The sequence below is a fragment of the Megascapheus bottae genome, chromosome 23 (genome assembly GCF_031878675.1).
Source record: "Megascapheus bottae isolate mThoBot1 chromosome 23, mThoBot2.hap1, whole genome shotgun sequence".
Taxonomy (NCBI): Eukaryota; Metazoa; Chordata; class Mammalia; order Rodentia; family Geomyidae; genus Megascapheus; species Megascapheus bottae.
In genome coordinates, this window is record NC_143531.1 from 527502 (window position 1) to 551424 (window position 23923).

A 23923-nucleotide genomic window follows, 5' to 3' on the forward strand; every position below is an offset into this window, starting at 1 on the left:
GCTCCACTTCTGGATTCTTGTACTGAATTGCAGCTCAGGCTGGATTTCAGCCTCATTCCTTAAATCTCAGCCTGCTGAAGAGCGAAGATAATGGGCATATGAGTCAAGAGCTAGCACAGCTCCCAATTTCATGATCATCCTTTTCTCTTTAAAGAAAACTCTTAATCTTAGATTTGTTTTGATTTGCATTTCTTTTATGACAAGAGATGTTGAGCATTTCTTCATGTGTCTATAGGCCATTCTTATTTCTTTTTCAGAGAAGACTATCTTTAAGTCTTTGGCCCATCTTTTGATGGGATGGTTGTTTCTTTGGAGATTAGTTTTGGAGTGATTCAATTTTTGAGCTGTTGATATATTTTAGATAGAGGCCTTTGTCTGTTGTATGGTTGGTGAAGATCTTCTCCCATTCTGTAGGCTTCCTAATTAATTTATTAGCTATATCCTTTGCCATACAGAAGCTCTGCAGTTTAATGCAGTCCCACTTATCCAGCCTTTCTCTGATTTGTTGCGTTTCTTGGTCCTTATTAAGAAAGGAGGCCTAGTGTGTCTCCCATTCCTTCTTGTAAAGTTTTCAGTGTGTCAGCTTTTACCTCGAGGTCTTTGATCCATTTGGAGTTAATTCTAGTGCAGGGTGACAAAGCAGGTGTTTAACCAGTTCTGCCAGCACCACTTGTTGAAGAGGCTGTCTTTCTTCCATTCTATTTTTTTGACTCCCTTGTCAAAGATTAGGTGGCCATAGGTCTGTGGTTTAATATCTGGGTCCTCAGTTCTATTCCATTGTTCTTCAGGCCTATTCTTGTGCCAGTACCTCATTCAACCACTATGGAAAGCAGTATGGTAGTTCCTCAAAAGACTAAACATAGAGCTCCCCTATGACCCAGCAATTCCACTACTTGGCATTTACCCAACCGTCCAGAAACAAGGGCATACTAAATCCACTAGCACAATGATGTTCATTGCAGAACTATTTACCATATCAAAGATATGGAACCAACCCAGATGTCCCTCAGTTGATGAGTGGATCAACAAGATGTGGTATTTATACTCAATGGAATTCTATGCTGCTGTCAGAAAGAATGACATTGCCCCATTTGTAAGGAAATGGAAAGACTTAGAAAAAATCATATTAAGTGAAGTAAGCCAGACTCAAAGGAACATAGGCTCAATGGTTTCCCTCATTTGCCATAATCAGTAGAAACCTTGGACTCTTCTAGCAGAGATTTACAATAGAGCAAAACATAGATACATAAGGCCATACAGTATGATGCTAAATGAAAGGACCTCTGGGATATAGAAACAAAAGCCATATAATGAGTGATTGTTGTCCTTAATGTACTATGTTATCTCTCATCTCTTTTGCTGTCCCTTGGTTATCTCATATTGTTACAGTATTTCACTTTGTTATCTGATATACTGGATATATGCGTATTTGGTTATTTGAAATTGGATAGGAAAGGGGGCAAAACAAGATGAGGGTGGGAGTGGGGGGGAGGGAAATGGGGACCAAGACATGAGAAAGGGTATCAATGTATGTGAAGTAATGCACCTTCCATCTGGCGAATGTAATGTAACCCTTCTATTAATTACAATAAAAATTATATGGAAAAAAATAAAGGATGACCAAATGAAAAAAAAAAGGAAAAAAAAGAAAACTCTTAATCTGATATCTGATTAATAAACCCATGTGAATGTTCACAACATGCTTTGCATTACACATTTTTCTTACTACTTCATAATGAAACTAACTTACATGTGACTTGGAAGTTCTCATCCCAAGAGCCCTCCTTCTCATATCTGGATTATAGCAAGTTATCAGTGCTTTGCACAAAGATTAGGAGCTCATGTGTGTATTAGTTGCAATGAAATCTGTGTGTTCATTGATTTCAGAGATATTAATGGCTTCTGACATATAATGATTGCTAAACAACTGTTTATGTCCTTTGAAGTTCAGCATCCTGAGGATGCATCTCTGGTCCTCCTTCCCTCTCTGTGGAAGTGCTCTGTGCTTTATCTCTTTCCCTTTGTTCTTCTGGCCTCTCAACTGGCACATAGTGGGCTGTGGATATTACCTCCCCTTATCTCTTTCCTTCAGGGCACTCTAGCTTTCATCATCACACTCCACTCCTGTATGGGTTTCCTAATTCCTCCGTTGATGGTCCTGATTGCAGACAGACCAGAGGAGAGATGAGACTCACCAGACTCTCTGGCAGCAGTGCAGGAACCCAGTTCAACTGGTTCCCTGATGACCTTGCTACTCTCTCTTGTCTCCCGAGTCTTTCCAGGTGCCTCCAGGACACACCACCCATGCTTGGCCTCCTCCACATCCTCCTCCTCCCTCTAGGATGCCTGGAGGAGTTGTTGCAGGCAGTTCTGCAACTGCTCAGTGTGAGGATCCCAATATGTGAACACGACCTGCCTCCATCTCCAAAGCCCAGGTGGAAAAGCATAGGAGTGCACTGCCTTCAGTGCACACCCAGAGGTTCTCCAGGGTCAGAGGTGAACAAGCTAGGATGGACAAGATGAAAGGCCTAGAAGGGCCTTGTGCCAGCCCCGCAGGTGTGACTCCCCACCTGGGGCTCTCGTTTCTAGTCCAAAATGTCCTGGAGCCATGGAGGCATTAGGAAAACTCTGCCTTCGTCCACGGGCCTCAGTTTATTCTCAGCCTTAAACACGGTTGTCCCAACACATTAATACACCAAATGAAGCTGAAACTCTTCCATTAAGGGCATTGCGTGTGTGTGTGTGTGTGTGTGTGTGTGTGTGTGTGTGTGTGCGTGCGTGTGCGTGCGCGTGCCTGTGTGCCAGTTCTGGGGCTTGAACACTGGGCTGGGACACTGACCTTGGGTTTTTTCATTTAAGGCTAGCGCTCTACCACTTGAACCACAGCTCCACTTCCAGCTTTTTAATGGTTAATTGGTGGTAAGAGACTCCTTATGTGTTGCCTCCTCTTATCTCAACTTATAAATTAGCTAGGATTACAGGCATAAACCACCAGTATCTGATTGTATTGTTCTGAGAAAACTGCAGCTTTAGCTTAATAATCCTCATATGAGTATTGGTGAATTCTTATTTATTATATTTATTCAACCTATTTATGCATAAGTTCTTAATTTTATTTTATTCTACATTAAATATAATATGTAATATATAACATATTACATTATTAGGTGTTATATTATAATACATTATAATGCATTATATAATTATTACTATTTTATAATTTACATAGGTTTACAAAGGGATTTCAATTCAAGATATCACTTTAGGACAATGGTGCATCTTGATTTTGTTGTATGAGTTAAACCAACCTCACTTTTTTTTTTTTGCTTGTCCTGGGGCTCAAACTCAAGGTGTGGGCGCTGACCCTGAGCCTCTTTATTCTCAAGGCTAGCCACACCTCCACTTTCAGCTTTTCTGAATTGTTTATTGAAGAAAAGTCTCATGGACTTTCTTGCCCAGGCTGGCTTTGAACCATGATCCTCAGAGCTCAGCCCCTGAATAGCAGGGATTACAGGTGTGAGCAACCAGAGACCGACAATCTCAAACTTTTGATTCCCTTGCCTCAGCATCAAGTACTGGCATGTACCACCATGACTAAATCTCATATTTTTTTTAGACCTAACCAAATATTTTTACTATCAACTGCAAATATGATTTCAGATGTTATAGATTAATTAATGTTAAAATAATCATTTACAAGCATAGCTTTCGTTTTATTTTTACTTTTTAGTTAACCTTTATTTAACTTTATGTTTTAGTGCTTTATTTGTTGTACAGGTGATAAACTGAAGGATCACAGCTGATTTTTGATTTTAAAAAGCTGGAAATCATTAGCTCACCCCCATAATTCTTACTGAGGAGGTTGAGATCTGAAGATCAAGGTTCAAAGCCAGCCTAGAAATTCATGAGACTCTTATCTCTAATTAATCAACAAAAATACAGAAGCAGAGGTTTGTTTCAAGTGGTAGACATCACCATAAAAGTTCTGAGACAAAGCCCTAGAAATGGCATTATGTATTATGTATTTTATATTTTACATATGTTTGTATATGTGTATATATGATATTTAATACATAATACATATTATATTGTATATGCTGTTATATAATATATACTATATATTATATACACACACATGTTACATAAATCCCTTAAAATATAATAATCCATAATACACTCCTGTTCATTTGTGAATAAAAATCTATTTCCAAGGAATATTCAACTCACTATGAATCATGGGTTGGCATTTATTTTAAGGCAAAACACACCCTGGAAAGTTAAAGGTTGACTCAAATAACAAAGAAGTATTATGGGTCTGCAAGTCCAGTTACCTACATCCAATTTTTGCAACCAACTTACGCTCATTTCTGCATGTGAAAATTCATGAGATATTAGAATACTTGAAAAATAAATTCAAGACAATAAATACTTCTTGTGAATGCTTTCTAAAAATTCACAGGGGGGCAGGAGTTTGCCCTAGTAGTAGAGTGATTGTATAGAATACACAAAGTACTGGATTTGGTTTGTTGGCACCACATACACAGAAAAAGCCAGAAGTGGTGTTATGACTCAAGCAGTAGAGCGCTAGCCTTGAGAAAGCCCTAGGACAGTGCCAAGGCCCTGTGTTCAAGCTCCAGGACTGGCAAAAACAAAATCATAGAGTAGACAACTAACTGTGCTCTGTATCTTACACTCACAGAAAGCCTGGATCATGCAGACATTCCCTCAGGGCATTACAGGACAGTATTTCATATGTCTAAGGCTGTTTCAACCTTATTTCGAAAACAAGAAGAAAAATAGAGTAGGCAGATAAACTTGCAAAGCATCATTACATATTCAGGAATTTTAAAGACACTTTCATATGTTGAGCCTTTTTAGAGTAATACTTACGTGTTATGACATTTATGATGTATTGCAGTCTATATTCCTCATGAGTTACCTACCTAGTTCATAAAGTGGCACTTTTTTCACCTTTCAGAAAGGCTTACCTCTTTTTTTCCTTAAAGTTTTCTTTTATAAAAACTGAGAAATAAAGTATTCGCAAATAAAAATCTTAGGAAATGGACTTATGTGTCAAGGATGATTAATGAATCTTCAAAGAATGACTTCATAACAGTGAGTCCAGTGTTATTTTTAATAACTTTGATATGTATTTTTTTCTTTTCAGCTGCACAATATGTCATGTTTTCTTTATAGAATGTATAAGTCCTTTAAGAATAAGATCTTTTCAGACTTTTATTATTTTTGTGCTTGTCTTGGGACTAAATTCACCACTTGGACATTTTTGTCACTGAGTATTTTTGCTAAAGGCTAGCATTCTACCACTTGAGCCATAGATCTACTTCTAGTTTTTTGCTGTTAATTGAAGATCAGAGTGTCAAGGACTTTCTTGCCCCAGCAAGCTTTGTACTGCTATTCTCATATCTCAGCTACTTTACTAATTAGATTGCAGAGGTGATACCTCAGTACCCAAATTCTCACATATTTTTTGTTTAAAAGTAAAAAAATGTTATTTTATCTCATTAATTGTATGTAAGAAATGCCATATAATTTCCTAACACTGGAAACATTTTCTCTGATAATTCTCACAGGATTTCTCACTTTCCAAAATTCACTCAAGTGACATTTCATATTATAAAAAAATCAGAAGAGTTTATTTCTAACATATTATCTTGTGAATATTCCCGTTACCCTTTGTCCTTTGTCTCATCACCTTGTTTCTGCCCTTCCCTTCCCTGATTCAAACAAACAAATAAATGCACAGATAATATACCAGGTACCAAAGTCAGATACAGCAACAACAGGGGAATATGTATTATAAAAATTATCTTTAAGTATCTGTGAAGAGATTACCATTCAACAAGTCAGAAATTTGAAGGATGTTCTTCTCCCCTACCCTTCCCAACTCAAACATGGTTGTCTTGTAGGTTTTTGGCCTCTTCTCCTGAATGATATTTCTAGTTACTTGCATATCTTTATTAGAAAACTTAGTAATTTCACCTAAATGATTGATATCGGCATCCAAATCTCTCATACTGGCTACATATTCAACTGCTGGAGGTGAAGAAAAGGAGGAGCCACACATTAGACAATTAATATGTTGTTCATCTTATTTTTGTAGACTCTAAGACAAAGTAGATGCTTTATGTAAGTTAGACACAGGGAGAACATTAAATAAGCAGAGATAGAAATGTATCATTGTTACTATCGACTGGTTTTACTCCATTTTGAACCCAGTTACTTCATGATGAGTTTGCATTTAATATTGAATAGAGAAATACTGTTTTTTTCTCTCTTTTTATTGTTTTATTCTTGTTTTGTTACTGACAAGACAGAGTCAATCTTTAGATGGTCAAGTGAAGCTCTGTGAATTAAAAAAACAAAATAAAAGATTAATCAAGCAAGAGCTGGAGGCTCGTGCCTGTAACTCTATTACAGACACTGATATCTGTGGATGGAGGTTTGGAGCCAGCCTAGGCAGGTAAATCCATGAGACTCTTATCTCTAATTAACTAGCAAAAGTTGGAAATGGAGCTGTGTCTCAAATGGTAGAGCACCCACCTTGTCCAAAATTATTCAAATCCAGCACCTAGACCCTGAGTTCAGTCCCTAGCACTGGCACAAACAACGTTCATCAAAAGCTATTTCATAATGTGGCAACCTGTTTAGCAATTGAATCCTACACAGGACCTGAGCAGCTGAAGACCTGAGAGCTGGTTGGAATTGGGTATGGGCTTTGTGACTGAAGGCAAGGATGACAGATGTGTGGTGTCAAGAAGTAAGAGAATACTGCCTCTAGCAGTTCTATTCACATGGGGACATCTAAATTGACAGACGGCCACAGGATGTGTTGAGAGGGGAGTCACTTTTTTTTTCTGCATGTACTGATTCAAATGCTAATCATTTCCAGAAATACCTCACAGAAATATCTGAACATAATGATTCACCATCTATCTGGACATCATTTAGCACAATAAAGTTGACACATAAAGTTAACCATTACAATGATTAACGAGTTTTCTTGAAAGAGTATAGATTTTTCCAAACCTTGTAAGTAATATCTTTATCTCTTAGTCAAAAATGTCAAAGTCTATTTCTTGGCATCATATGGCAACATAAAGAGCAGTGCTTCACAAAGTGGCTATTCACTTTCTGAAAGATATAGCTTCTTTAGAGTATCAATTCATACGCTGGAATAATATTTACATGCTTCTTAAAACACCCACCAGAGAAATTGACTTCAAAATATGGTTAGGTATGGTAATGACAAATAGAAGGTGCAAATGCATAATTCCATTTGGTTATTCAGCCACCAGGCAGGATGCTTTCATGAGCTAACTGCTTCCATGTGCAGAAGTTAAATTAAGATTCCATAGAGGACCGGTTAACTGTGGTTCACATCTGTAATCTTAACTGTTCAGAAGGCTGAAATTTGAGGTCCATGGTTCAAAACCAGTCCATGAAGAAAAGTCCATAAGACTCTTATCTCCTATTAGCCACCAAAAACACAGAAGTGAAATTGGGACTCAAGTAGTTGACCACTAGCCTGTAGGGACAATGCACAGGGACAGAGCCCAGGCTCTGAGTTCAAGTCCCAGGACAAACACATACACACATAGACATAAACATACATACAACACAACTATGCACACATGCATACCCAAATCCACACTATGCACATACATAGATACATTTAATATACACATGCGCACACACACACACACACACACACACACACACACACACACACACATTCATATACAAAGACTCCAGCCCAAAATGTGTATGTATGAGAATGGAAGTAGGAAAGTAGGGGATGGCTGGGTTTGGAAGAAATGGAAGAGAAATGATGAAAAGAGTGAAAGTAATCAAGACACATTGTACTCATAACCTGACTTATGGAATTGAAAACTCTGTGCAACTAGTTAATAGTGATAATAGTAATGATACTACTAAGAAGACATGGCTAATATTATATCCAGCAAAACAAATGCATTGTATGCATAACTGACTTGTTGAATTCAAACTTCTCTGCATAACTAAAGATAATAAAAGTAGGGCTGGCAGTGTAGACTAGTGGTAGAGTGCTCACCTAGCATGCATGAAGCCTTGGGTTCGATTCCTCAGTACTACATATGCAAAAAAAGCAGAAAGTAGCGCTGTGACTCAAGCGGTAGTGAGCTAGACTTGAGCAAAATGTGTCCAAGGATAGTGCCCAGGCCCTGAGCTCAAGCCCCAGGACTGGCAAAAAAAACCCCAAAGATAATAAAAGTAAATAAATGAATATATAAAATAACAAAAAACCCTCTCCAGCTTATCACATACAGAACTCTTGAGCATTATTATAACATAATTGGCTGAAGTCAATGTTTTCTTCCATATTTATATTCAGAGAAAGCCTTGCATTTAGAGAGACCAGTAGCTAGATGCTGGCATGGCTTGCATGATAGGAATCGTCTAGTCTCATTTCAATGTTTATCACAGGTATCCCCAGATGCCTATGTGGAAGGTAAAATTGATCCCTGAAACTTTGCCATCTAACAGTTTCTTGGTTATAAGTAATGTGTTATTGCAGCTTAGCAGGTCTGTGAAACCTCTGTGTGGCTTCTCCATCCTCACTCTTCATCTGTCATCAATGTCCTGCTGCTTTATTTCTGCACCATTACCTACAGCAACAGACTACACAAGACCCTGTCATTGCTGGCAGACTTCATTGCAAACCTTTGAGAACTGAACAAATAGTGGTCATTATTTCATGTAAAGTGCTTAGCCTGTATGCATTTTTGTGGAGTGTGAGATGATTTTAGTGCTCAGCTTTTAGTCTGATGAACCATGACAAAACCTAATTGCTTTAGGATTCTCATCAGAAATGCCAAATCTTGTCCATGCAAAGGAAAGGTTAGGAGAACAAAGCAATGTGAAGTAAATACATGTAAAGCTGATTCCTTACCTAAAAATAAATTCACACATTTTTAAAAAGGATATAATTGTAACACAACTAATTTTGAGGTGCCAGTTCTGAGGCCTGATCGCAGAGCCTAGACATTAGCCCTTAGCATTTTTTATTTTTTATTTTTTTGCCAGTCCTGGGCTTGAGCTCAGGGCCTGAGCACTGTCCTTGGGCTTTCTCAAGATTAGAGCCCTACCACTTGAGTCACCACACCACTTCTGGCTTTTTTCTATGCATGTGGCATTGAGGAATCAAACCCGGAACTTCGTGCATGCTAGGTAAGCACTCTACTGCTAGGTCAAACTCCTGGCCCCCTTAACATTTTTCTCTCTCAAGAATGGCACTCTACAACTAAGCCACAGCTCCAATTTTGGCATTTTGGTGATTAGTTGGAGATAAGAATCTCATGAACTTTCTTGTCCTAGCTGGCTTTGAATCGCAATCCAGAGATTTTAGCTTTCAGAATAGTTAGGATTAACAGGCATCAGCTGCATTTTCATCTTCAAAGTAGATAATTTGTAGGGTGTTATTTGCTTACTACACAACTTTTACTACTTATTTTTTTATTTAAAAAGTTTTGGTGCCCATCCTGGTGCTTGACTCAGGGTCTTGGCATTGTCCTTGAGCTTTTCTGCTCAAGAATAGTGCTCTACCACTTTTGCCATAAAAACCACTTCTAGTTTTTAGTGATCAATTGGAGATAAGAGTGTTATAGACTTTCCAACTCAGGCTTGCTTTGATCATAATAACTAGAATTATAGGCATGAGCCACTAGCACCTGACATACATAATATATTTTTTCTATATATTTTTAAAAATAATTCTAATGATTGGTAACCTTTATTCTTTTGTGGAATAGTACTATTTTTGAAAATTAGAGTCTTTCACCCTCAAGAGGATTATCAATAAGCTGGGTGATGTGTGTGTGTATGTGTGTGTGTGTGTGTATGTGTGTGTGTGTTGTGTGTATATGTGTGTGTATTTTTACAAAATGCTACACAGATAGAAATAATGTGAATTGTTGTTGTGTACATGTTTCTAGATAGAGGTTTAAGGTAAATGACAGGAAATCAGTTTTAGTAACTCATTTGTATGTATAACTTCTGGTATCTTAGAATTTACTTACAAATATTAACAAAGTTGAAAGTCTTGTATTCCAATGCACTCATTGATAAGCTGTTAATCATCATATCTTTCTTTTCCTATTTTACTTTTTTCTCTTTTAAAGAATTTATATCGCTGTAATGAAAAGAAACTTTCTGTTATTTCTTCTACTCTTGCATTTTTCCTTTGCAATTTCAGAGGAAGACTTCCTGTTATATCTTTACTTTCTATGTGATCAAATCTTGCCTGCCTCAAATTCTACAAAAACACACAACCCTGTCATCAGAGTTAACAATCATTCTTCTATTTTACATCAAGTCACATAGTCTATTACTTAGATATTTCATTCATTTGGGAATATGCTCTGCTTAATGTATGTTGATTCTGATTAATAGATGCATCTCATTCTTTTGGCTTGTTTATGTTATTATTTTGTGCCAATATTCAGGGACTGGGCATTGTCCTGTTGCTCCTCTCTGGGGCAGCAACACGGGAATGGGGAGGGACACACAGGGCGAGCCTGTAGTCCCCCAGGAGCCGAGCGAGCGAGATGGTAAGTGTCCATGATCCAGCCCTCCCCCAATTACCGGGGAAGAAAAAAACCACGCTGAGTCAGAAGCAGTGTTAACCATGAAAGTGCATCAGATCTCTCTGCTGATCTCTGCTGATCTGATCTGCTGTTCTCTCATATTCTTTGATGCTCTCATGCCTTTATTGTGTCAGACAATTAGTTATATACTGTTGGGGTAGGAGAAGGTGGGAACTGGGAAGCTAGCCAATAGGAAGAGGGCCTCTGTGCTACCACTAAGGGTATGGGTGGGGCTTTCAGGTACTGGGCAGGACAGGTGCAGGAAAGCTTGCGAGACCTGAGCTGCTGCGAGACCCGTGAAGCTGCGGGGGGTTCAATTGAGTCATGTACACAGAGATGCTTTAAGAGAGGTATGCAAGGAGTGAATGCCTGGCCAAAGCCCTTTAATTGCAGCTGAGCTGGAATCAGGCCTCAGAGAAGGAGGTCAGGCCCCAACATTGTCCCTTAGCTTTCTCATTCAAGGCTGATGCTCTGCCCCTTGAGCTACATCCCTACTTTCAGTTTTTTGGTGGCTAATTAATGATAAATGTTTTTCTCATTTGGAGGTTTGAAGGGTGGTGAGAATGTTGAAAGGGGTGACACTGATCAAGATAAGCTGTATTCATAAACTGCTTTGTTAAATGATAACTCCTTTACAACTATTTAAAGAAAGGAAAACAGAAACTGAAAAACAAAAAGAATGTCTCATATTTGTCTGCCCAGGCTCACTTTGAACTGAAGTCCTCAGATCTCAGCTCCCGAGTAGCTAGGATTACAGGTGTGAGCTACCAGGGTTTGGCTCTTGATTGTTGTTTTCTGATATCTAGCTACCATGTTTGACAGGATTCTAATCACCATGGGAGCTTAGCCAATGATGATTCAAGATATTGAACATTTCTTCTTAGGGACTAAGACACATACAACCCAAAGGATGTTTGGACACCCATTTAATTAATAAATCTGCACATGCCTTACAGGTAAGTTCCCACAGAGAATCCTTTCAAATCTAATATTCTTTCTAGCAGCCTTGATGTCCATGCAAACCTGTTCATTGAGGCACAAGAATGATGTCAGAATGATTTAGTCTTAACAGTAAATTGTAATTTTCCACAGTGAGCTTAATGTGTGTTTCCTTACATACAACTTGACATAGATTTCAGACAAGATGGGAGACATAATTGTGCAATGGCTGGTAGCAAGGCATGTTGTTTTGTGTCTTTGTGATTCTCACATGCAAGACTCAGTTCAATTTGTTCTATTGTAGGAGACTGTTTTTCTGATGCAATAAAACACAGATCCACATAGAAAAATAAAACAATGCAAAATGAATTATAAGCCAAGCAATCTTTATAAGAAAATAACATACTTCTTTGTCTTAACGAAAAACTTTCTGATAATTAAAATGATTCCCTTGGCCTCTACTCATATTATGTTGTATCCCAAAGCTCTCATCTCTGGTGATGAACTGTAGTTGCATCCTATAAACTCAACCCCAGATTGATTGTTTTCATAAAATTGTAAATTCTCCAAGGATAGCATCTTATCACGATGTCTTCTCTCTGCATTGTGTGGGTTTCCTATAATTAATGTCAGTGCAGGAAGGATTACAGACCTGAAAATGAGCAGGGTCTTCTTAGCTTCAGGGTTTTTCACCTCCTCATATCTTAGAATACAATTTATGAAATTGATTTCCAACATGTATGTAATAACTTCTGAACTGGGTTTCATTAATCCATGTTAAAAGTTATATGATTCAAAGAACAACTCAGAAATTCACCTTCTCTCCTTTAGTCTTCCTTTGCTTTATAACCCTAACATCAACCTCACCAGTTACACATATATTATTGTTGTTGTCCTTCTCGGACATCCATGCGGAGGGTAAGATGGCGATGGAGTAATACAGACTTCCAAGATCAGAATCTCGATGCAGATCTAAGTTTATTTTACAAAACGTGCTTGCTAAAATACAGACCGAGCAGTCACAGCCACATCATCAATTAGGGACGACGTCAGACAATGGTGTCCTGAGACATGCCCCACTTGTTCCAGGTGGGTGGGGCCAGGCGTCCTCTGGCTCCTGACTGCTTGCATCACTGTGTACGTGCTTAAGGGCATATAGCAAGCAGCAGGTTACTGGCACATCTCCCCCTTTCTCTTTATTTGTGGACACTCATAACGGAATGTAGTATGGGGCCTAAACGGAGTGCAAAGATATTGGCTAGACTCAACCAACTTAGCTAAGGAAAACATGGGTCCTGCTGCTGTGGAAATGGACTTGGTGGGCCAAAGAGGACTAGAGCTAGGTGGGTTTCAGAAACGGGATTGGGGTAAATGGGAATCACAGCCCCCATGTCCTCCCCGGCATGCTTTGAGGACCTATGCCAGGGTGGACATAGGATGAGGTAGCTTTGAGGAGAGTCCGTGGCATCCATATTTGGCAGAGCAGTCATCCCAGGCCATACTGGTGAGGTCACGAAGGTGGAGGCAGGGGCTGTAGCTGGCGGCCGTGGCAGTGTCATAGTGGCAGGAACTAGATTGCCTATTCCTGAAACTTGAAAGTTAACGAGGGCTTTAAAACCCGCACCCCCCACCCCAGGTAATCTGACAGGCTTCTGATCCAGGGCTGTCCTCAAGGTGAGCTTCAGGGATCATCTCCATCAGGCTCATCTTCTGCAGTGTTTGTTCCATTTCCCTGGGCTATGTAGGGACGTATATATCTGCCGGGAATCCAGATAGGCTTCTCTGCTCCGTCTGGGAAAACACAAGCAAACCCTTGCCCCATTGTTAACAGAGAGGCTGGCTCCTTCCAGGTGTTAGTGATCAGGTCCTTCCATTGGACAAGGGGTATGGGGGTTGGGTGAGGTAGCATGGTGCGCCAATGCTTATAAACAGGGGAAAATCCTTTAGAATCGAAATTTAAAAGGTTCAATGTAAATAAAGTATCAACAAGCTTATCTTGAAACCTAATGCCTTAGGTACCTGTATCCCCCCCATTTTTATTTGTTTTTTAAGGGGGCCAATGGCCAAGAATAGGCTAGCTAAAGTCCCAGGAGTGGAATCTGGGTGAAGATCCGTCTTCTGTAACTTCTTCAAGCTGACTCAGGGGCATTGTCTCTATACTTGACCAGGGACCCTAAAAGCTTAGCCTAATTTACAGACTGATAGGAACATAGCCTCAGGTTCACAAGCTTCTATCCTGAATTTGTGGCTGATTTCAACCAAAAATCTGCTCACTTAGGGCTTAGAGCAAAATTAGGATTGTAAACTACCCACTATTATACTTACAAGTTCCTGCCCAGTAATACAGGCATTAGTAAGGCATGCTTACCAAAGATTCTCTAAGCATAATCTTACCTGGAACTCGGTAAGGGCCAAATTTACATCTGAATAAGGACCTGGAGTTCTTTTCTGTGGGCCTGCTGGAAACTTACAAACTTACAAGGGCCAATTGAAATACCAATTAAACAATCATTTTGTTAGCCCTAATTTTCATTTTTACTTTTTAAAACCCTTTTTCCCAATTTAATACATTTTAGGGGGCAAATTTAAGAAATACTAATCACATCACCCAGTCTACCATCAGATTAGTAACAATTCATGGGAGAGGATTACTGAGGGAAGGGCTCCCCACCCCAGAGGATTCCTGAGGAGGCTGAGGAGCATAAAGGAAGCATGGAAGATGATTCATGGAGGACACGCCAGGATGTGGGGGAGGTTTGCTTTCATTTTTGAGCTTGAGATCAATCAGAAATGGATAAATTTGCTAGCCCGCCCCTTTATCTACAGGGGCTGCGGAGCATTCTTCTGGGGGGGGGGCCCATCTCGGCCACTGGCGCTGGAGCAAGGTGGCTGTGAGGAGGTGGGGTGGGACAGGCAACTCATAATGGTGACCCCAGTGGGGATGTCCCACATGGACTCATTCCGTATCCTGCCTGGAATCCCCCACAGGCAGAGACAGAACAGTTTCATAAAATTGCTCAAGTTTTCTATCAGAAAAGTGAAGGTTCCTGCTCTCCAAGATCCCTTTCCACATAATTGCTTGAAGAGGTCCACTTACCAGCTAGCCGTGCCCCACGTCTGAGTGCCAGTTGTTGTCATCCTTCTCGGATGTCTACGGGGGGAATAAGATGGCGATGGAGCATACGAGTAGTACAGACTTCTGAGATCAGACTCTCGGTGCAGATCTGTTTATTTTACAAAACATGCTCGCTAAAATACAGACCAAGAGGTCACAGCCACGTCATCAAATAGGGGCAACATCAGCCAATGGTGTTCTGAGACACGCCCCACTTGCTCCAGGTGGGTGGGGCCAGGCTCCCTCAGATCCTGACTGCTTGGGTCACTCAGTGTGTACTTGCTTAAGGGCTTATAGCAAGCAAATTACTCCCACATATTACTATTATTTTTGTATAAAAATTAATTTGTATAATTACTACCTAATACTGGGAGCTCATAAACACTGTAACCACTATTTATACATTCCAACCTTATGTAAAAGGTTAAAAAAAACTGTACTTTGCTTTTTTTTTTTTTTTGCCAGTCCTAGGGCTTGACCCCAGGGCCTGAGTACTGGTCTTGAGCTTTCTCAAGGCTAGCGCTCTATTACTTGAGCCACAGCACCATTTCCAGATTTTTCTATGTACATAGTACCAAGGAATTGAACCCAGGACTTTGTGCATGCTAGGCAAGCACTGTTACCACTAGGCCAAACTCCAAACCCAAAAAACTATACTTTGAAACATAATTTGACCATATAGTTTTCTATGTAACATGTAAGTCTGGTTTTCATGGTTATTTTGAGAAATGTTACAATTTAAAGAAAACAATTTTATTCTGACTTTAATACTAGAAACTACATTTTGCCCACCGCTCTATATTTTTGTCTTTACTGAATTTATAGATTGGAAGTACTTCTGAGAGAAAATGTGAACTTTCTGGTCTCTCATAGACTTGCAATGTTCATACGGTTCAGCATTCTTTTTACAGCATTCTGTGTAAAATATCACACTATGAAATTTTAAAGCACAGTTTCAAAGGTTTCACATTTACTCTCTAAATTCAGTTTTAAATTTGCTGAGATAGCATCTCGCTGTATAGATCAGATTGACCTGGAATTCGTTACACAAATTTGGGAATACTCATGATTCTCCAGCCTCAGTCTCTTGAGGGGTGGAATTATAGGCATATGGTACCACATCTAGCTAAATTCAATTAAATAATTAAAATATTATCATTAAGCAGTTATAGAAAGTAATTTCATCAATTCAACATGTCAGTTTGTGAATACAACACATCTTGATCATTGTCCCCATCTCTCCCAACTTTACCCATCCTTTCAATTTTACTAGTTCCATTCTTTTTCTTATTTTGACTTTCAAGCCCAAAGTTTGGGCCCTGAAGTCAATCACTGGGTACTGTCATTCAGATTTTCTGCTCTAAGCTAGTGCTTTACCACTTGTACCAAAGCTCCACTTCTGGCTCTTCTTCCTTCTTCCTCTTTTCCTTCTCCCACTTTTTTTACTTCCCTCCCTCCCTCCTTCACTTCTTTCTTTCCTTTCCTTTCTTTCTTTCTTTCTTTCTTTCTTTCTTTCTTTCTTTCTTTCTTTCTTTCTTTCTTTCTTTTTTCCCCTCCCTCCCTCCCTCCCTTCCCCCTCCCCGTCTCTCTCTCTCTCTCTCTCTCTCTCTCTCTCTCTCTCTCTCTCTCTCTCTCTCTCTCTCTCTCTCTCTCTCTCCCTCTCCCTCTCCCTCTCCCTCTCTCCCTCTCCCTCCCTCCCTCCCTCCCTCCCTCCCTTTCTCTCTCTCTTTCTCTCTCTCTCTCTCTCTCTCTCTCTCTCTCTCTCTCTCTCTCTCTCTCTCTCTCTCTCTCTCTCTCTCTCTCTTCCTTTGTGATTAATTGGAGGTAAGAGTTTCTCAAGCCTGCAAAGCTTACCTGAACGCTTGGAGACAAGATGCAAGACCTCCATGCAGACACTGAGTGGAAGGTCATCTTATACAAAAATGGCTACCTGCAGTTGAAGGAAAGTTTTTCAGAGCTGCAAAAGGAACCTGATGAGGAATAACAGTGAATCCCCATCTGGAAGAGAATGAAGATGAATTCAGTTAGCAGGAGGAATGGGCTGCTGAGCTAGACTGGCTGAAGCAACTCAGCTGAAGAATAAGTTTGTAGAAGGTTTGGAGACCTCGGGAAAGGATTATGTTCAAGGAGTTACCATAGCTGTTGAATGCTTCTGGGTAGTCAGATTCCCCTGGGTGCCCTCATAAATCAATACTTCTCTGGGCCTGCCAGGAAGTTTCTCCATGTCGAGTTTATCAAGGCCATTTCAACAACCAGCACACCCAGTGCCCTGACAGGAATGTGCCACCATATTTGTGTGACCTGAAGGTCACATCAAGGTACCATTGATCCTCCGGTGTTTGGTGGCTTGAACCTGATCAGATGAGCTGAAGTGGAAACTGAGTGTGTAGCAATCAAGACAGACATGGAAGAAAACCCTAAGAAATCCATCGAAGACAAGTTGCTGTTCATCCCTTGAGAAGGGCTGGGGACTCTGGCAGTGACTAAACCATGCAGCTGCCCTAATGTTTACAACTTTTTCCATATAACATATCATCTGGATGTATCTTAGAAGAAAGCAAGAACCAATCCCTTTTTGGTTTTAAACCTTTTCACAACTACACTTTACATGTTACGTATTTCAGAAATTATTGCTGGGAATTACATTACATTTTTGGAAACAGTCTTTTTGAAAAAAAATTAAAAGCATTAAAAATTAAACCAGCTGTTGGTATGCCAACTATCTAAGCTTTCCCATATATAGTTTAAATAAGACATGAATTTATTCACTGTTTTTTTACATGAAATTATATAGGAGGGAATATGAAGCTTAGAACATTATGTGAATAAATTATACAGTGGGAAGTTGCAAAGAAAAAGAAAAAGAAATCCCTCTCAGACTTTCCTGCCTGGTTTACTTAGAAAGGTGCTTCTTAGTTCTCAGCCTCATGAATAGCTAGGATTACAAGGATTTTACCGGGGCCCAGCCCTAGTTCCATTTTTAATCTCTCCATAAAGAAGGGAAACTGGATCTGCAGAAACCTAACTCTTAGAAGACACAGTTTGTGGAAACCAAGAATTTGGTTTTGTACATGTACCTTTTCTATAGGATATTACCAGTTATGAAATAAAACATCAGCAATTGGTGGTGTTGAGTGACTTTGCTGAAGATGGTGTTAGATTTTGGACATTATTTGAGTTTCTACTGCCTAAGTCTACTCTTTTTAAACCTATGCACCAGTGTGGAAGATGGCTCAGAAGGGAAGTGTTGGAAGACGTTAAAGAAAATTTCAAGTTCACGTCTGCATTACTGTGCTCCAAACTGTATTATGAAAAATTAAGTAATATTGATAGCTGTTTCCTGAGGGAAGTGATGTAGTTTGCCAGGGATCAGTTGTTCACACCTGTAGCTCAATCTACTCAGGAGGCTAAGATTCACAGTTCAGTCAAGTTCAAAGTCAGCCTGGGCAGACAAATTCAAGATACTCTTATTTCTAATTAAAAAGCAAAAATCCAGAAGTGGAAATATATGTCATGTGTTAGAGTACCAGACTTGAGGGGAAAAATAAAGCCAAGTGAAGTTGTGAGGTTCTGAGTTGAAGTTCCAGTACCAGCACACACAGACATACACAGAAACACAGACACACAGACACACACACAGAGACACACACACACACACACACACACACACAGTGGTGTAGACAAACATCTTATTATCAGACTTTGTCCAATTTCATTTCCATTTATATTTACACACATAAAAACTTTAAAAAAAAGAGAGAAAACTGCTCTTTTTATAGGGAGGGTTAAAAAAGAGGATTGCTTACAATAAACATACATACAAATTTGAAGACATTACATAATTACAAGTGAATTAAACATAGTAAATCCACGGAACTCTGAATTATATACCCATTTCTTAGGAACTTGGCACCAGTATTTAGACATCAGAAGTTGTATCTATAGTATAGTGTTTTGAAGTTGCAATGCTTTAATTAAGCTTCAGACAGTTTAGTGGGAGATGCTTTATAATAAATCCTCTTTGCTTATGTGCTAATCATATTTGCTACATTTAATTACTGTATCATTTACAGCCTCCATCTTCAGTCACAACCAAATTTTGATTTATTAATTTATGTTTATGGACCATACATGCTTGCAAATGTATATGTTTCTTGTTTCTTTTCAATACAAACTAGATATTTTGGAAAGTGTAATATTTGTACCTTTGGATATTAGATTATTATTATTATTATTTCATCAATTCTGAGACTTGAATTCAGGGCGTAGGCTCTGTCTCTGAGCATCTGTGTTCTCTAGGCAGGCACTCTACTACTTGAGCCACAAGATCACTTCTGCCATTTTCTGAATAATTTATTGGAAATAAGAGTCTCACAAATTTTCTGCTTGAGCTGGCTTCAAATTGTGATCCTCAGATCTCAGCCTCCTAAACAGTTAGGATTTCAAACATGAGCTACTAACTCATGCCTTGGATATTGGGTTGTAACCCTTCCTCAAGACCAGTTTCTGTGCTTACTCGAGTGGGAATTCTTCTTATACTAGGTGAATCCTGTTTAGCTCTGCAAAGTTTATGCATTTCATTTTACTTTGTTGTTTGTATACCTTATGCTCAGTCAATGCTTAGATGGTAATTTTCTTACTCTTTAGCAAACGTGTGCCTATGTAGAGGGAAAAGAGAGAGAATATAGCCAGGTGCCAGTGGCTCACACCTATAATTTTAGATACTTGAGAGGCTGAGGGGCACAAAAGTTTGTGAGACACTTATCTACAATTAACCACTAGAAACCTGAAAGTGGCACTGTGGCTCAAGGAGTAGGGAAGTAGTCTTGAGCTGAAGAGCGCAAGAACACTGTCCAGGCCCATAGTTCAAGCCCAATCTCTGAGGGAGAGGGAGAGGGAGAAAGAGAGGAAGAGGGAGAGCGAGAGGGAGAGGGGGGAGGGGGAGAGGGAGGGAGAGAGGGAGGGAGGGAGAGAGAGAGAGAACAAAGAATAAGATCTCTCAAAATTTTCAGGATTTTTCTGTTCATAACATACTTCAAGGGAGTCAAGTTGGTTTCAACCTGGTTTCATCAGAATTGAAAGAACAGAAACTAAGCTATGCAGGTTTTTCTACAATCATGGTTGTTTTCCGAGTCCCCATTCCAAAGAATTTCTGTAGATATTTTTTTCTTATGCCAAGGCATCCTGTGCTCTAATATCTCTTGACCTTTAATATTTTATCCTAGTCAACTATTTTGGCTGCTATTTGTTTTATAAGCTTTGGGGGGAATGCTTCCTGCTTTTCAGCATGGAGGAGTTTGAGCTAGATGAAACAAATGGGATATCTTCTGCTTCCTCTGGCACCAGCAGCTAACAAGAGGACAGAAGGCTGAGCCTATAGTCGTAATCCAAAGACAAACAGATTTACCATGAAAATCTGGAACTGCATTTTACTTTCTGAAGCTGTATTTGTTGTTATTGGAAAGGTGATGTACAGAGGGGTAATAGTTACATGAGCGATGTCACCAGTACATTTCATTTTGAACAATGTCACTTCTTCCCTCATTCTCTCTCAGATTTTTCCTCCCATTCCCATGCACAAGTGGTACAGTTCAATTTCAACATAATGCCCAGTATCACTGCTGCATTTGTTCACTCTTTGTCCCTCCATTTCTGTGCCCCCTTACCCTGCCAAACAATCAAGACAAAAAGAAAAGTAAACAAAAACAGCAACAAAGGAAAAACAAAACTTTTGTCTCCACTTCCTGGAGTTCATTTCAATAAATACTGGTATCGTACTTATGTGAACTCTTCTAGAATGTACTTAGTTGGTCTTGCTCTGTGTGAATGACTAGAGACCTGGATATACATAGATAGATAGTCACATTTGACTACATTTTAAAAGATCGTATGTAAGTATTATTTCAGTATGTTGTACTTTAAAATCATAGTAATTTGGGGCCAGAGGTTTGGCCTAGTGGTAGAGTGCTTGCCTAGCATGCATGAAGACCTGGGTCCGATTATTTGGTACCACATTCATAGAAAAGCCAGAAGGGGTGCTGTGACTCAATTAGCAGAGCCCTAGCCTTGAGGAAAGCCCAAGGACAGTGCCCAGGCCAAGTTCAGTCCCCAGAACTGGCCAAAAACAAAACCAAAACCAAAAAAATAATAATTTTAGTAATTCCTTAATTTTTTCTGAAAATCTCAAAATCTTGTTATGCACCATATATATATTATTAAATATGCCTTTTTGAAGTTATTTTGTTTTTTTATATCAATACCTTTAACTTTTGTGACTTGATTAAAGAGTTGAGAAATATGATTCCTTATTTTTTGGAGAAAAACTGTGTTTGACTTGAGTCTATTTCTCATAGTTTCTATGAGATAATATCAAATGCTATATATGGTAGAATTGTATTGTATATTAAAAAACATGTCTGTTTTGAAAAAAAATTGTGGGACTGTTTCCATTGTCAGCTGAGCCAAGCACCTATTTATGGAAAACTATTAATATTGAAAACCTAGTTACAAGATACAGCTTTTCAGGCTGTTATTTAACACCATCCTCTCTTGAAAATGAACATGTAAGTCTGGTACTGCAAAGAAAACAAATGGTTACTATTTTTCATCAATAATAAAACTCAAATTTGAAATAAAAAAGCACAATTTTAGAAAGGTTGTATTTTCCCATGACCTCAATTGCTTCTTAGTATTAATTTTAAAAGAAGCTGAGGCCAGTAGTGTTGCCTAGTGGTAATATACTTGTCTATCTCACAAGAAGCCCTGCGTTTGATTCCTCAGTACCACACACAGAAAAAGCCTGAAGTGATTCTGTGGCTCAAGTGGTAGGCTACTAGCATTGAGAAATCTCTAGGACAGTGCCCAGGCCCTGAGGTCAAGCCCTAGGACTGGCAAAAAATACTTAAAGCAGCAGGTTGTTGACTCACCCATAGTTCTACTACCCAGGAGGCTTAGACCTAAAATATTCATAAGAAGCAATTTCTGATTCTTTTAGTTATATTCTTTATATTCTCAGAGTAAAGTTGTTGGTTCTATTTTCTCAGGAAAGTTCATGGTTCACTTACCTCCACTTAACAACAATGACAAAAATAGAAAAACAGAAATGAAGTAGTAACTCAGATGGTAGAGCACAAACTTTGGGTCAAAAAGCCAAGTAAGGCTATGTGTTCAAGTGTTCGAGCTGTAGTACTGGCAAAGAAGGAAGGAAGGAAGGAAGGAAGGAAGGAAGGAAGGAAGGAAGGAAGGAAGGAAGGAAGGAAGGAAAGAAAGAAAGAAGGAAACAAGGAAAGAAAGAAGGAAAGAAAGAAAGACAAAGGAAGGAAAGACAGGATGGAAGGAAGGAAGACAGGAGAGAAGAAAGGAGAGAAAAAGGAAGAAAGAGAGACAGACAGGAAGAAAGAGAGACAGAAAGAAAGAAAGAAAGAAAGAAAGAAAGAAAGAAAGAAAGAAAGAAAGAAAGAAAGAAAAAGAGAAAGGGAAAGAAAGAAAGAGAGTGAGGGAGGGAGAGATGGAAAATATATGGAAACTGGTGGTGATAACAAATGTGATTTCCTGTCATATCAATACTTGAAATATCTATGTATCTGTCTGAACTAATGTTTCTAATGTAAGCAATGTGTGTTATTACTATTCCTAGATAAAAGATCTATTCAAAATTCATAGTAGACCAGTGAGAGTTGTCACAGAATATGAAGGTTCATTGGTGCTATTTCCTTTTGGTGTTGGGCCTGGAGCTTGAATTCAGGGCCTGAGTGCTGTCCCTGAGCTTTTCTGGGTGAAAGCTGCCACTTTACTGCCTGAGCATCAGTTCCACTTCCAACCTTTTGTTGAGTTTATTGGAGGAAAGAATCTCAGGGATTTTGCCTCCAGGGCTGGATTTGAACTGTAGTCCTCATATTTCATCTTCCTCAGTAGCTAGAGTTATTGGCGTGAGCCACTGGTACGTGCTTTCCATTTTATTTTTGTCCAACTAATGGTTGATCGACTTTTTATAAACATGTCACATAAAATTTATCATCATAAATATTTTAAATATCCGGTTTTGTAACGCCTATATTCTTCTGAAATAGGATTGCTGAACTTTTCATCTGCTGTCTAGTACTATGTCTACATTAAATCACAACTCCATTTTCTTCTTCCCTCAATTCCTTTGTAACCACTGCCTGTTTCCAACACTTGATTATTGTGTCATATTCCTGAAATCATAAAGCACTGCCATTATGTGACTGGACTATCTCACTTTGTGTAAGATTGCCAGTATTAGTCCATGTCACGGTTGGTGACAATGCTCCTTCCTTTCTTAGGCTGAAAAACTTCTAGTGGAATGTGTGCAGCATGTTGAGTCTTTATTCATCTATGTATGGCCATTTGAGCTATTTATTCCTTGGGCTTTTAAATAATAGTGCTATAAATACTGACATGAAATATTTCTGAGAACCTACTACTAATTCGTTTGGTTATATAACATGAGTGGGACCATTGCTGGACCATTGTTTGGTTTTATTTTCTAATTGATCATTTAATAATCCCTCCAGTATACAAAGTTTCTAGTTTCTCCCATTCTCACCAACACTTACATTTGGACTTGAGCTTTCTCAAGGTCAGTGCTCTACCACTTGAGTCATAGCACCACTTCAGGCTTTTTTTTATGTATGTGGTACCAAGGAATCAAACCTAGGACTTTGGGCATGCTAGACAAACACTGCACCACTAGGCCACACTCCTGTCCACAACACTTATAACATTTATATTTAATAGTAGATATTTGATGAGTGTTATGTGATAGCCCAGTTTGTTTGATTTGTATTTCTCCAATAATTAGTTATCATGAGTATCTTTTAAATATTTTTGTTTGTCTGTGTATAGTCCTTGGAGAAAGCTTTATTCAAGTCCCTCAGCCATTCTTCACTGGGTTGTAGGAATTTTTTCAAGCACACATATGTAGAATTTTTTATATATGCATATTGTCTACTTCTGTTTCTATTACTTGTGTTTTGATGCTATGTCTTAGAAACCCTTGCCAAAATGCAGTCATTGCTTTCAATTTGATTATGTGAATGTTGAGTTACATAATGTGGAGTTACATATGGATGGTACAGTGAAAGATGGGGAGAAAGTGGAAGGGATGACACTGATCACAATACATTCTATTCTTAATCTGAACTGTTGGACTGAAGTACCCTTCTAACATTACTTACAACAATCATGACAATAATAACAATAATAA

General features: G+C 39.0%; 1 pseudogene; it reads left to right on the top strand.

Moving 5' to 3' along the window:
- Positions 1-16570: 16570 nt before the first annotated feature.
- Positions 16571-17155, top strand: LOC150047192 (phosducin-like protein 3 pseudogene; annotated as a pseudogene).
- Positions 17156-23923: the final 6768 nt, after the last annotated feature.